General features: G+C 54.6%; 1 protein-coding gene across 2 annotated transcripts in view; it reads right to left on the reverse strand.

The window, feature by feature from the left end:
- LOC138566125 (zinc finger protein 268-like) overlaps positions 1-14,583 on the reverse strand; it is a 117,903-nt gene extending 103,320 nt beyond the window's left edge. The window contains exons 1-2 of one of the 2 annotated variants that reach the window (XM_069643127.1): positions 14,420-14,583; positions 6,016-6,079 (exon numbers count right to left, since the gene is read on the reverse strand). The gene's annotated coding sequence lies outside the window, so the exon portion shown is untranslated. Of the gene's footprint in view, positions 1-6,015; positions 6,080-14,408 lie in introns of both variants that reach the window. The other variant, XM_069643128.1, reaches the window with a different exon arrangement.
- Positions 14,584-15,304: the final 721 nt, after the last annotated feature.

The raw sequence follows: 15,304 nt of genomic DNA on the forward strand, positions 1-15,304 counted from the left end.
GGAAACTAGAGGAAAGTGACCAACACACTGGGCAACTGCATTATCCTTGTGTGGTGGGGATGGCAAGAAAGGGGGGCTCTGCTTTCACGTCTTATCTGTGGCTTTTACGTGTTCATTCTTGAGGTATAGTTATGAATATTTCCATATCCTGTGTGACAGGTTCGAGTCAAAATGTACCTGTGACTAATCTTCCCGCCCCTCCTTCTATATTTATCTCATCGCCCCTCCTATAAGTATACCACTGGAAATGCTATGCAAACATCCACAAGCATCCTAGCACTCAGCACAAAGAGCTGCAGTGACAACCACTAGCAGACCCATCCTCTCCATCACTCACACTGCTGCCCTCCAACCGTCGCATCAAGCATAGACAATCAACCCTTTAGAAGTCCCCAAGGTGTAAGTGACAACTCATTCAGAGGGTCCTAGTCACATAAACTCTATTTTCTTAGACATATACTGGTCTCCTCTGGTGGCCCTTTATATCATTCATTCAGTCCAAGTTCTTTTATTGAAGTTCAAGGTGAGCCGGGATATCAATGCTGCGCTACTCCATCACAAATCACAGGCTGAGAGAAATGCTTAAATTGCCCCTTCTTGTCCCACCTGAAAGTTACCCATTCAGCGCTCTCATCAAAGACCCATCCTTCCTTCTCTTATAGGGCACTGCCAACCCTACTCCCTTCTCTGTGCCAGACCTGTTGCCTGGGGTGGGTGAGGCAGGCGGTTGCCCAGGGGGTATTTGCCCTGGGGAGGCACCACACTGTGGCCTTCGGGTCTACTGTAGAAGAGGTGCCTCTTCCATCTCTAACCCAGTGGCCGGCCTTGTTTGTGTGGGCGACTGGGGCAGCTGCCTGGGGCACACCTCCATGGCTGCTGGGTCAAAGGTGGAAGAGGCAACAGGTGCGTTGCGTGGGTGGTGGTCATTGAAGAACCCGACGTCTGCTATGGCGGGCTAGCGGGCTGTGGCACTGCCTGGCAGACTGCTCACATCACGGATTGCCAGTGCCACACTAGCTCACCAATCATTATCAGGCTTCTAGCGCTTCGCCTTCAATTCACTAGAATAGTTGCTGGGCTCTGCATTAAAAAGCTGTCAGCTCCGCTACTTGCTCTGTAGTTAGGTGCCTGGATCAAAACCGTCTAATAATCCTTGTGTAAACAACCTGCCACCTTTTAAAACACTTTATGTGTCATTACACGTTTGCCGTTTCTGGAAATAAAGTACTGGTAATAAAATTTACCAGCACTTTTACTGGAACGGCAAAGTATGAGTTCAACGGAACTCAGTTGCCTGAATTACTGGCGCTGGCAACACCTCACCCGGTATTACGGGCACTAGGAGCACAGGCGATGGACATACCCGCAATGCCAGAAACATGTGTCGGTAATACCGGCATAATGGGATCACTGGCATATTATGAGCATGGAATTACCGGTAAAACCGTCAGAAAATCAACAGCATTACCGGCAAAAGGAAGCCGGTGATACCACCACTGCAGAGCTGCCAGTAAATAGAGCCAGGTAAGGGGAATAAGGCCACAGGTGAAACAAATCCACCCAGAGGCACCCAATCGACACAGGAAAGGGCTAAAGGGCCACACCCACCCTAAGAACACTTCCCAACACAACCATGCTGCCATTCATAGTAGCCAACATGGACCTGGAGGCAACTGATGGTGATGGAGCAGCATAAGTGGCAACAGGAGGCCAGGGATAGAAGCACGATGTAGAGGATGATGATTGGGATACAGGTGATGCAGGTGGCCAATCCCTCACACACGGGCCACACCCTGGGGCCTCACAGACAGCCAGATCCACAGCATGTACCGCCTAAACAGGGAGACAATTCATGCCCTCCCAACCCTAATCCAGGATGACACCGGGAGCAGCATCGGCATCTGGGCAGCCATACCACCGCAGTTCAAGCTGGTGTCCGTCCTGCACATCCTGATCACTGGCACGTTTCAGCACTCTGAGCTGGCTGCATGGCCTTTTGCAGCCTGCCTTCTCCAGAGTACTGGCGCAGGTACTGGGGGACCTCCTTCGCCATGTGGGCCTGCACACGGCCCTCCCAAGCGCTCAGGCAAAGGTAAACACCACTAAGGCCCTCTTCTACGCAATTGCGGCATGCCCAATGTGTTGACAGCATTGGACTGCATGCACATAGAGATGGTGGACCCCACATTCTAGGGGAGGTCTATGAGAACTGGAAGCAGTTGCATTCCCTCAATGTCCAGATGACCTGTGACGAAGACCTGAACATCGCGCACTGCTGTGCCCGGTTCGATCAACCCACAACTCCATAGGAACAACACCCTGCCAGCGTACATGGCACGCCACAGAGGTCAAAGGACCTTGATGTTGGGTGAATACATGTAATTTCAATCTACACTTCAGCATGTGTCACAGGCAAAAAGGGAGGAGGTATGTCACAAATGCATGTCTGGTAAGCACCCTGAACATGCACGACCAACCAGCGCATGCTTCAATTGACAGGCCACAACACACAGGATTACACATGACTGGAGATGTCGCAGTCACTGACCAGGCCATTTCCAAACCAAAAGGACATTCACGTGTAATGCACTACAGGTACCACAATGCAACGCCCACCCCCCTCAAATGCCAGTGAATCTGTAGAGCAGGCCATCTAGGTCCATGAGATAGATGTCCTCATGAGACATGGGCATGCATGCACAGACTGTCCGTTGAGATTCCGCTGTCACAGGCAACACCACTGCCGAGCAACATCACGCACACATGTAAATAGCAATGTTAATAGGTCTTTTACCGTGCACTGTTGCCACTTGAGTAGTCTCTTGCCGGCCTGGCCGGTCTAGAATGGAAGGAGTGTTGGGGCGGAATGTCTGCGGGATTGAGAGAGGGAAGAGCAAGAGAGCTTTCGTGTGCCGTTGGCAGCTTCAGTTCGGACAAACCGGTCACTGAGTATTGATACGTTTATGGTTGGTAGCCGTAATGTGGTGTTGATGCATGATTGTGCAAGGTGTCTCCATGTCAGGTGTTGTGAATTGTGTGTGGTCAATGGCGCGGTAGAGGTATGGTTGTGTCCAGTCCAGAGTTTGAGGGTGCATTTGCAGAATGGTGACTATTATGTACGGTTAGTCAGTGGCAACAGATTTCCTACCCCAGCAATCCTCGAAGTGTGACGCTTCCCACCCAGCAACAAACCCTCTAGGTGCGATACGTTCTGGCTGTTCAGTTCCTTCACAAATGCACCAATGTCCCTATGATTATAATTATAACCGGTCGCAAGGACAGGTCTGACACCAAGGCATTATTACTTGTGTATACCAAATGTGCCGTCACATGGCTGACTAATAAATCACAGGAGTGAACTCCTCGAAAAAAAACGGCAAGCGCAATGCTACCCTTGGTTCTTCTTTTCTCCTACTTAAGGATTAGGTCTATAGAAGGAAAGAGGAAGATGGATTAGTTAATGGAGTATTAGCTAAAGGGTGGGATGTTGGGATGCGTCCCAGCCAGGTAAAAAGGTTCAGCTTGAGGAGAACCTATTAGAAGCTTACCATCGTGGGGGCAGACTGAAGTGGGCGCATGTGTTATTTTAGACAGGCTTGACACATATTAGATACTTACATATAGCAACAGAAAGAGCAACACATGTTTTATTGGTGAGGTGGAAGAGGTGACAGATAGGGCAGTATTATAAGCCTGGTGTTAGTTGTCGTATTTTTTGTAATGTTGTGTAGTCACATGTAAGAGTTGAAATAGCTGGAAGATGGAGTCAGCGAGGTACAGCGGTAGAAGCACGATCAGTGTGTTAACTTGCCCGAAGTGCCACCAACTTGGAAGTTAAGGCCTTGGTGTGGATCTGTGGCTCGGTTTACCTCAGCTCCAAAAATAAATCCTATTTCCCAGGAGAGAAGATAAGGGGGTGTTGCGTCTGGAACGGGCCACGATGTGGGATAGGAGGAGCAGAGGCGATGCAAATAAATTTAGTATAAGGTCGAAGGTACAGCTTGTGTGCATCTGGTATAAAGAGAGGGCCCAGTGTCTTATCAATGCAGAGTTGACCTTGCTAATATACTCTGAGAACATCTGGAATGGAGGGGTGCACATCACATGACAATCGCCGTTGGTGAATGTATCAACACGGGAAAAACACCAAACCCGTACCTGCATTTGCTAGTGACGATGTAGTGGACCACGTGTCGAGGGAAATGGGTTTAGATTAGATGTGGCCAATCAGTCCAGGGACTATAGGGGGTGGGGTTTAGCATGTTCTATAGGTGGTAGCCAATGAGCGTGGTTGGATTTTGTTGTACTCATTATTATGCATGGGTTAGTTAATTTGTGGTTTTCCCACAGTAAACCCTTGAGATGAGACACACTCAGTGGCAGTTCGGTTCTACAGGACCGTCTGAGACCTTTTTGCAAAGAGGTGCAGTGGTTATTTTGCCTTCTGGATTATTTATGCCGATCTATTTTTGGGCTGCTGTGTCCCCTTACACCTGGTATATGTGGATGAAATACAAGTGAGAAAACCTGTCAGGATCACATGTGTCCATGGAGATCAAGAGATCTACCCTAGAACCCAAGTCTCTATTAACATCAGGGGTGAAGAAACCATCATGAACTCAGCCGCAGTACACGGACTCCCGGGGATCATTATTGGTACCGACTTGCCTCAATTTGGTAATCTAATAGAGGAAAGAAATAAGTTTAAATATTCCCCTTTTGATAGCTGTTTGGAAGAAGGATTTAGAGCTGATACCCATGTCTGCACATGGTATGGAAATCCTGGAGGTGATCCGAGGCAGGATCAGCGAAATCATGACCGCTGGGAAATCTTGCATGGCGAAGAAAGCAGCGTTAGGGGAAAGGCATGCAATGATTCGCCGGGTATCGTCACTTCTCCCCAGAAGAAAGATATTTCCCATGAGGCTAGGGAGGTGCGGTCGCAACTCAAAAGTCCCCCATGGCGCAGCGAAAATGGAGGCGGGAAGTCCAAAGAGCCGAACCCCAGTCCCAGGAAGCCCCAGTGACGTACCAAAGCCCTAGTGAAAGCAAGCAGAGCACGGTGAAGTGACTAAGAGCAGCATCCAAACTAATCTTCCTCGTAGCAGTGGCAGAAATAAGCACACTGACCACCAGAAAAGGGTCTGGCACCCCAACAAGAGGACAGGACACATCTCCCTTCTTTCATAAAAAAGCACAAATCTGAAACTACATGCAGATTTCATTTGTAATGTTATCTTTGATGTCCTGGGTGTTAGTGTTAGCAGTGCATGGCGATGGCGCGAGTTATGGTTCCATAGTGCTGTGTCCTGGTTTGCCTGTGTAGTGAATGGTGTGTCTACCCTCTTGTAGTAGATTACTTTAGAATGTGGTAAGTACTTGTGTTCTGTGCTGGGGATTCTGAGGTTGTCAGTTGGGGAGTGACTGGACATGATTAATGGTCTGGTGGATGTTTCCCCTATATAGCTTACTTACCAGTGTTCCTATTAGGCAGTAAACCATATATGTAAACAGAACCCAAGTAAAGTGCCTACCCTCACCTCTGGCTCCTGCCTCAAGTTTTTATCAGTGCAGCCGAATTTCCTTGAAGCTATGGGCTGTGACAGGGGCGCAGAGATTCTCGGAGACAGCATATCAAGAAATGGGTTGCGATGGGAGAAGGTGGTGGGTTGGGGGGGCATAGTTTCTTGGATCTCTATCTTTCTTTTGATTGAATGTAAAGAAATGTGTGTATGGGGACCCTACAATTTGTTCAACATGGTTAAAATATGACTTTTTAATCACCGTTTATGGTTAAATGTGCTTCGAAATGGGGCCGCTTTGAAAATATTTTCCAGGGCCTCTTTTATTCCTTGTCCACCCACAGGGAATCATGGGGTGTGGGGGAGGGGTTACTCTACAGAAAGGGAAGGGGAGACAGGGAGGGCACGAGTACACAGGCCAGTAGAAAAGCCACCTCAGACACAAAGAACAACGTGTGCAGGGAGGTGTACATATATGACAGCAGTTACTTACCTTTTGTAGTCTGTGCTCCGTACCTTTTGCTGAACACGAGGACAGCCCAATAAAGTACTCAGGTCTAAAGAAAGCAAACATCATATGATGAATTCATGTACAATAAGAATGATTAAAATTAAACATCCAGAGAAAATATATAATCGAAATGTCCAAAGAAGGAGCTGTTGATCTCCCCCAACACCACCCGCCTCCATCCCACACACAGGAGAAAGGTCTTAATTGAAGGTTAGACAGTCCCCTCCCCGCCCACTCCCCACCAGCATCACCCCCCCTCCATCCCATGCACATGAGAAAGGCTTAATGGAAAGTTAGGCAGCCCCCTCCCCGCCACACCAGCAGCACCCGCCTGCCTCCATCCCATGCACAGGAGAAAGGCTTAATGGGAGGTTAGACAGCCCCCTCCGCCCCCCCACCAGCATCACCCGCCCCCCATCCCATACACAGGAAAAAGGCTTAATGGAAGGTTAGGCAGCCCCCTCCCCACCAAACCAGCCTCACCCCCTGTGATGCTGGAAATGCATCAGAGGGACAGGGCCTCTGAATCCTTGTCCTTTACTGTTTTTTATCGTGTGTTCTGTCGTGTTTTCTGCCCAGGAGTCCATGTGGGACTCCTGGCAGTGCAGCTCTCTTTTGGTTTGGTGAACAGACCCATGGGATACCCTTATGGCACCCATGGGTAGGGGTACAACCCTGTGCCCCTAGTGTATGTTTTTGGGCACCTGTGGGTAGCCCACAGAGCAGGGTATGGGCTGGTGGCAGCTCCATGCTGAAATTGACAGGTGCTCTGGGTGTCCTCCATTTTGGGATACCCAGGCCCTGCCATTGGAATCAGTTGATTCCTGATGGAAAACAAGATGGCCCCTGTGGCCTCTTGCTTTCTATTGCCTCTTACCTTGTTTTCCCAAAGTCCTGGGAAGCCCTGACTCTGTCCCTTCCCCCTGACTGGCTGTTGGGTGGAAGTTCCATATATGGTGTTGTTGTGAAGGCCCAGCTAGACTGACTGGAGCCTTCCCATTCACTGTATGTTGTGGGTACCTCCTGTGGGTGGGACCTGGGTGAATGGAGTGGGTGACCAATATACACTCCTTGTTGTGGTTGTCTGGTTTCTGGCATGTGAGACAAAGACTGAGACAGCCCTGCCCGAAACTGGCCTGAATGCAGTGTGTAGTGTTGAATGGCTGGGTACTTGTCCCAATCCACATTCCTTGTTGTGAGTGTCTGAAAGGGAGGAGTGTGGCCTGAATGCACTGTGTGCCTGATTGGCTGACTGACTGCATGAATGCCCTTCTGGGTGATTGGCTGCTGTGTGTGTGCCAGCAGTGTGGATGAGAGACAGAATAGTATATCTGGGGACCTCTCACCACTGGAAATTGTTCAGAAGCGTTCAGAAGCTGAGTCTCCACTCAAGAGTAACTGGAACTGCTGACCCTCGACGCCCAGCTGGAAGAAGAAGACTTGCTGCTGCATTTGCTTCGACCGATCCGAAGGCTGCCGTGTTCGCCGAGGACTGACCCGAGAGAGGACCTGGTAAGGCGCCCTCTTCCCGTGCTCCGAGGGACCATTGAGCACCGCTGAACCTTCGCCGAAGCTCCCTGGACGCCAGACCATCGAAAGGTTGCCGACCGGAGAAGGGGACTGCCGAGGAGACCGAAGTAAAGCACCCGGACCTCGACGCTGTCGAAGTCCATTGCCGTCGACCAGGGTTCGCAGGTCTGTGTAACCGCTGGAGGCCCGTCGAAGTTGTGTTGCCCAGCCGTGGGAACCACTTGACGCCGTGCCGCCGACGACCGGAGCCGTCCGCTCCTTGCCTAAGAACATTCGAATCGAAGGACTCCCTCGTCCGCACCGTCGACCGCTTTATCCTGCCGGAGAAAGTCGAGGACGACCAACGCGCCGAGGAGAATCCGCCGGTGGGTTTCCCGCCACCTCACGACCCCAAAGACTCGAGCGACTCGACGCCCTTGCTGGGCCACCGTCATTCACAATCTTTGCGGTCCAGAACTAGTGTCGCCGAGGTGCCCCGCACGCCTCTTCCTCGCAGGACGCCGACGTCTCGACGCCGACGAGCACCGCTCGGATCGAAGCCTGCCGCCTCATCGACGCCGTTCTACCCTGTTTGTTGTCGGACGTTCGACGCCCCGTGTCTCCCGCTTGAAAGGGAAGGCATTCAAGAAGGGCCGTCGATTCCCCGACACCGAACACCGAGTTCCTCGACGCTTCTCGACGCCTCTCGACGATCCGTGACTCCTGCTTTAAAGGGGGTCATTCAAGAAGGATCTGTCGACGCCTCTTCGAAGAACTCGACTCCACCAGGTACATTGGGGGGGGTAAAGACATTGTAGGAGAGAATAAGACTATTGAACAATATATGGACTGGGCTTGTGTTATATCTCTTTATTTTACAGGTTGCCCAGGTGGGGGGATCTCCACACAGAACTGTGTCCAGTAGCAAGGGCCAGTCTTCTGCCTATTGTTTCAACCCTCTGGTATCTCTCCTCTCTCTATTGCTGGTTTCCTTCTTATTGATCTGCGTGCCATTTCTACAGTATTGTGAATGCACTGTTATGAGGTCTAATATTAGTGGTACCACTTTAGAATTGTAGATATTTACCATTATTGGTTTTCCTGAGCACAAAGTGCGTTGTTGTGATAAGTGTACATAACCCTTGAATATTAATTATATAAAGACTGTGTTTTCAGTAATACAGTGTGTGGACATTCCTTTGTGGGGGCTTGGGGATACACTGTACTTAAGAACCAGCCTGCATCACCTCCTGAGAAGCTAGGCCTTGATTGCTTGTCCATCGCTACCGTAATAGAGAATCTTGGCTGGGGTACTCTGTGCCTCTCCTCTACCATATAGAGAGCGGAAGTACAGACCCCCACACCGGTCCTTACACCCCCCGCTCCATCCCATACACATGAGGAAGGCTTAATGGGAGACTAGGCAGCCCCCTCCCCCGCCAAACCAGCCTCACCCCCCTCCATCCCATACACAGGAGAAAGGCTTAATGGAAGGTTAGGTAGCCCCCTCCCGCCCCATCAGCATCAAGTGCCCCCAATCCCATACACAGGAGAAAGGCTTAATGGAAGGTTAGGCAGCCCCCTCCCCGCCCCACCAGCCTCACCCCCCTCCATCCCATTCACAGGAGAATCGGTTAATGGAAGGTTAGGCAGCCCCCTCCCCGCCCCCACCAGCATCTCCCGCCCTCCATCCCATACACAGGAGAAAGGCTTAATGGAAGGAAAGGCAGAGATGGCATTGGGGGGGTGCAGGGGGGGCACTGGCTGAGTGGAAGGCTTGGGAAGGAAAGGCAGGGATGGCATTGGGGGGGTGCAGGGGGGCACTGGCTGAGTGGAAGGCTTGGGAAGGAAAGGCAGAGATGGCATTGGGGGGGTGCAGGGGGGGCACTAGCTGAGTGGAAGGCAAGTCAGAAATGGCATTGGGGGCTGCAGGGGGGCACTGGCTGAGTGGAAGTCTTGGGAAGGAAAGGCAGGGATGGCATTGGGGAGTGCAGGGGGTGCACTGGCTGAGTGGAAGGCTTGGGAAGGAAAGGCAGAGATGGCATTGGGGGGGTGCGGGGGGGCACTGGCTGAGTGGAAGGCTTGGGAAGGAAAGGCAGAGATGGCATTGGGGGGGTGCAGGGGGGCACTGGCTGAGTGGAAGGCTTGGGAAGGAAAGGCAGAGATGGCATTGGGGGGTGCAGGGGGGCACTGGCTGAGTGGAAGGCTTGGGAAGGAAAGGCAGAGATGGCATTGGGGGGGTGCAAGGGGCACTGGCTGAGTGGAAGGCTTGGGAAGGAAAGGCAGAGATGGCATTGGGGGAGTGCAGGGAGGGCACTGGCTGAGTGGAAGGCTTGGGAAGAAAAGGCAGAGATGGCATTGGGGGGTGCAGGGGGGGCACTGGCTGAGTGGAAGGCTTGGGAAGGAAATGCAGAGATGGCATTGGGGGAGTGCAGGGGGCACTGGCTGAGTGGAAGACTTGGGAAGGAAAGGCAGAGACGGCATTGAGGGAGTGCAGGAGGGGCACTGGCCGAGTGGAAGGCTTGGGAAGGAAAGGCAGAGACGGCATTGGGGGAGTGCAGGGAGGGCACTGGCAGAGTGGAAGGCTTGGGAAGGAAAGGCAGAGACGGCATTGGGGGAGTGCAGGGAGGGCACTGGCCGAGTGGAAGGCTGGGGAAGGAAAGGCAGAGATGGCATTGCGGGGGTGCAGGGGGGGCACTGGCCGAGTGGAAGGCTTGGGAAGGAAAGGCAGAGATGGCATTGGGGGAGTGATGGGGGGGGGGGCACTGGCTGAGTGGAAGGCAAGGCAGAGATGGCATTGGGGGCTGCAGGGGGGGGCTGGCTGAGTGGAAGGCTTGGGAAGGAAAGGCAGAGATGGCATTGGGGGGGTGCAGGGGGGACACTGGCTGAGTGGAAGGCTTGGGAAGGAAAGGCAGACATGGCATTGGGGGGTGCAGGGGGGGCACTGGCTGAGTGGAAGGCTTGGGAAGGAAAGTCAGAGATGGCATTGGGGGAGTGCAGGGAGGGCACTGGCTGAGTGGAAGGCTTGGGAAGGAAAGGCAGAGATGGAATTGGGGGGTACAGGGGGGGCACTGGCTGAGTGGAAGGCTTGGGAAGGAAAGGCAGAGATGGCACTGGGGGAGTGCAGGGGGGGGCACTGGCTGAGTGGAAGGCTTGGGAAGGAAAGGCAGAGATGGCATTGGGGGGGTGCAGGGGGGGCACTGGCCGAGTGGAAGGCTTGGGAAGGAAAGGCAGAGATGGCATTGGGGGAGTGCAGGGGGGGCACTGGCTGAGTGGAAGGCAAGGCAGAGATGGCATTGGGGGGTGCAGGGGGCCCCTGGCTGAGTGGAAGGCTTGGGAAGGAAAGGCAGAGATGGCATTGGGGGGGTGCAGGGGGGACACTGGCTGAGTGGAAGGCTTGGGAAGGAAAGGCAGAGATGGCATTGGGGGGTGCAGGGGGGCACTGGCTGAGTGAAAGGCTTGGGAAGGAAAGGCAGAAATGGCATTGGGGGTGCAGGGGGGGAACTGGCTGAGTGGAAGGCTTGGGAAGGAAAGGCAGAGATGGCATTGGGGGAGTGCAGGGAGGGCACTGGCTGAGTGGAAGGCTTGGGAAGGAAAGGCAGAGATGGAATTGGGGAGGTGCAGGGGGGGCACTGGCTGAGTGGAAGGCTTGGGAAGGAAAGGCAGAGATGGCATTGGGGGGGAGCAGGGGGGGCACTGGCTGAGTGGAAGGCTTGGGAAGGAAAGGCAGAGATGGCATTGGGGGAGTGCAGGGGGGGCACTGGCTGAGTGGAAGGCTTGGGAAGGAAAGGCATAGATGGCACTGGGGGAGTGCAGGGGGGGCACTGTCTGAGTGGAAGGCTTGGGAAGGAAAGGCAGAGATGGCATGGGGGGTGTGCAGGGGGGGCACTGGCTGAGTGGAAGGCTTGGGAAGGAAAGGCAGAGATGGCATTGGGGGGTGCAGGGGGGCACTGGCTGAGTGGAAGGCTTGGGAAGGAAAGGCAGAGATGGCATTGGGGGAGTGCAGGGAGGGCACTGGCCGAGTGGAAGGCTTGGGAAGGAAAGGCAGAGATGGCATTGGGGGAGTGCAGGGGGGGGGCACTGGCTCAGTGGAAGGCTTGGAAAGGAAAGGCAGAGATGGCATTGGGGGGTGCAGGGGGGCACTGGCTGAGTGGAAGGCTTGGGAAGGAAAGGCAGAGATGGCATTGGGGGAGTGCAGGGAGGGCACTGGCTGAGTGGAAGGCTTGGGAAGGAAAGGCAGAGATGGCATTGGAGGGTGCAGGGGGGGCACTGGCTGAGTGGAAGGCTTGGGAAGGAAAGGCAGAGATGCATTGGGGGAGTGCAGGGGGGTCACTGGCTGAGTGGAAGGCTTGGGAAGGAAAGGCAGAGATGGCATTGGGGGAGTGCAGGGGGGGCACTGGCTGAGTGGAAGGCTTGGGAAGGAAAGGCAGAGATGGCATTGGGGGAGTGCAGGGGGGCACTGGCTGAGTGGAAGGCTTGGGAAGGAAAGGCAGAGATGGCATTGGCGGGGCACTGGCTGAGTGGAAGGCTTAGGAAGGAAAGGCAGAGATGGCATTGGCGGGGCACTGGCTGAGTGGAAGGCTTAGGAAGGAAAGGCAAAGATGGCATTGGGGGTGCAGGGTGATATGATATGATATGGCATTTGTAACGCGCCTATACACAGGTGTTTCAAGGCGCGAAAATGGGTGGCACTGGCTGGCGGAAGGCTTGGGAAGGAAAGGCAGAGATGGCATTGGGGGGGTGCAGGGGGGCACTGGCTGAGCGGAAGGCTTGGGAAGGAAAGGCAGAGATGGCATTGGGGGTGCAGGGGGGCACTGGCTGAGCAGAAGGCTTGGGAAGGAAAGGCAGAGATGGCATTGGGGGGTGCAGGGGGGCACTGGCTGAGCGGAAGGCTTGGGAAGGAAAGGCAGAGATGGCATTTGGGGGGTGTAAGGGGGCACTGGCTGAGCGGAAGGCTTGGGAAGGAAAGGCAGAGATGGCATTGGGGGTGTGCAGGGGGGCACTGGCTGAGCGGAAGGCTTGGGAAGGAAAGGCAGAGATGGCATTGGGGGAGTGCAGGGAGGGCACTGTCTGAGAGGAAGGCTTGGGAAGGAAAGGCAGAGATGGCATTGGGGGAGTGCAGCGGGGGCACTGGCTGAGTGGAAGGCTTGGGAAGGAAAGGCAGAGATGGCATTGGGGGAGTGCCAGGGGGCACTGGCTGAGTGGAAGGCTTAGGAAGGAAAGGCAGAGATGGCATTGGGGGAGTGCAGGGGGGGCACTGGCTGAGCGGAAGGCTTGGGAAGGAAAGGCAGAGACGGCATTGGGGGAGTGCAGGGGGTGCACTGGCTGAGCGGAAGGCTTGGGAAGGAAAGGCAGAGACGGCATTGGGGGGGTGCAGGGGGGGCACTGGCTGAGCAGAAGGCTTGGGAAGGAAAGGCAGAGATGGCATTGGGGGGTGCAGGGGGGGCACTGGCTGAGCAGGAGATGGCATTGGGGGAGTGCAGGGGGGCACCGGCTGAGTGGAAGACTTGGGAAGGAAAGGCAGAGATGGCATTGGGAGAGTGCAGGGGGGGCACCAGCTGAGTGGAAGGCTTGGGAAGGAAAGGCAGAGATGGCATTGGGGTGTGCAGGGGGGGCACCGGCTGAGTGGAAGGCTTGGGAAGGAAAGGCAGAGATGGCATTGGGGGAGTGCAGGGGGGCACTGGCTGAGTGGAAGGCTTGGGAAGGAAAGGCAGAGACGGCATTGGGGGGGTGCAGGGGGGGCACTGGCTGAGTGGAAGGCTTGGGAAGGAAAGGCAGAGACGGCATTGGGGGGGTGCAGGGGGGGCACTGGCTGAGTGGAAGGCTTGGGAAGGAAAGGCAGAGATGGCATTGGGGGAGTGCAGGGGGCACTGGCTGAGTGGAAGGCTTGGGAAGGAAAGGCAGAGACGGCATTGGGGGGGTGCAGGGGGGGCACCGGCTGAGTGGAAGGCTTGGGAAGGAAAGGCAGAGATGGCATTGGGGGAGTGCAGGGGGGCACTGGCTGAGTGGAAGGCTTGGGAAGGAAAGGCAGAGACGGCATTGGGGGGGTGCAGGGGGGGCACTGGCTGAGTGGAAGGCTTGGGAAGGAAAGGCAGAGACGGCATTGGGGGGGTGCAGGGGGGGCACTGGCTGAGTGGAAGGCTTGGGAAGGAAAGGCAGAGACGGCATTGGGGGGTGCAGGGGGGCACTGGCTGAGTGGAAGGCTTGGGAAGGAAAGGCAGAGACGGCATTGGGGGGGTGCAGGGGGGGCACTGGCTGAGTGGAATGCTTGGGAAGGAAAGGCAGAGATGGCATTGGGGGGGTGCAGGGGGGGCACTCGCTGAGTGGAAGGCAAGGCAGAGATGACATTGGGGGGGTGCAGGGGGGGCACTGGCTGAGTGGAAGGCTTGGGAAGGAAAGGCAGAGATGGCATTGGGGGGGTGCAGGGGGGGGCACTGGCTGAGTGGAAGGCTTGGGAAGGAAAGGCAGAGATGGCATTGGGGGGTGCAGGGGGGGCACTGGCTGAGTGGAAGGCTTGGGAAGGAAAGGCAGAGATGGCATTGGGGGGGTGCAGGGGGTGCACTGGCTGAGCGGAAGGCTTGGGAAGGAAAGGCAGAGATGGCATTGGGGGTGCAGGGGGGGCACTAGCTGAGTGGAAGGCTTGGGAAGGAAAGGCAGAGATGGCATTGGGGGGGTGCAGGGGGTGCACTGGCTGAGCGGAAGGCTTGGGAAGGAAAGGCAGAGATGGCATTGGGGGTGCAGGGGGGGCACTAGCTGAGTGGAAGGCTTGGGAAGGAAAGGCAGAGATGGCATTGGGGGTGCAGGGGGGGCACTGGCTGAGTGGAAGGCTTGGGAAGGAAAGGCAGAGCTGCGAACACTTTTATCACCTGTGCCTCACCTGCAGGACATTATGCCATTATTACGTCTTCATCATTTGAGATATGTTTGAGCAATAGACGGGGGAGGGGCCACAGAGAGGCCCAGGGGAAGCACATCCAGCGCCCTGAAGCCTGCAGTGCAGAGTGACCCAGGAGGCGTGCCTGAGCTCTGGATAGATTGATCTTCGGCGCATGCGCAGGTAAGAGCACGAGCAAAAGCATGCGCATTACCTTGCAGCAGGGATAATCGGAGCATGCGCAGAAATGGACATATGACAGAGCATGCGCATTGCAATGAGACTAACGGATAATCAAAGCATGCGCAGAAATGAGCGCAAGAGCATGCGCATTGCAATTAGTGGGAGAATAATCGGAGCATGCGCAGAAATGGACATATGACAGAGCATGCGCATTGCAATGAGACTAACGGATAATCAGAGCATGCGCAGAAAGGAGCGCAGGAGATAGCATGCGCATTGCAATGAGACTAAAGGATAATCAGAGCATGCGCAGAAATGAGCGCAATTGATAGCATGCGCATTGCAATGAGTGGGAGAATAATCGGAGCATGCGCTTTGCTGAAATACTGACGAAGCCACCACGTGCAGAGCTGCGCAGGATCCCAGCAGAGAAAGCTTTAGGGTCATCAGGGACTCCTGGGACTCCTGTGCACTGGCCTGGCTGCCTCTGTGGGCCACAGGACTGAACTATCATCACTGGCTGCTGCAGGCCGTGTGCTGTAGTTCACTATTTATGCACAGTCATGGGCCTTGCTTATTCTGGAATATTGGGGCAGGTGTGAGAGTTTCCAAAAAGCAATGGTGCAGATCCAGCAAAAAAGGACAGCCTGATGAGTCGGGAGGCTGTCCATGTGCATATGCTGTTACATTGAATAATAGGGATAT

This window comes from Ambystoma mexicanum, chromosome 2p (genome assembly GCF_040938575.1).
Source record: "Ambystoma mexicanum isolate Mex_15411 chromosome 2p, UKY_AmexF1_1, whole genome shotgun sequence".
Classification (NCBI taxonomy): domain Eukaryota; kingdom Metazoa; phylum Chordata; class Amphibia; order Caudata; family Ambystomatidae; genus Ambystoma; species Ambystoma mexicanum.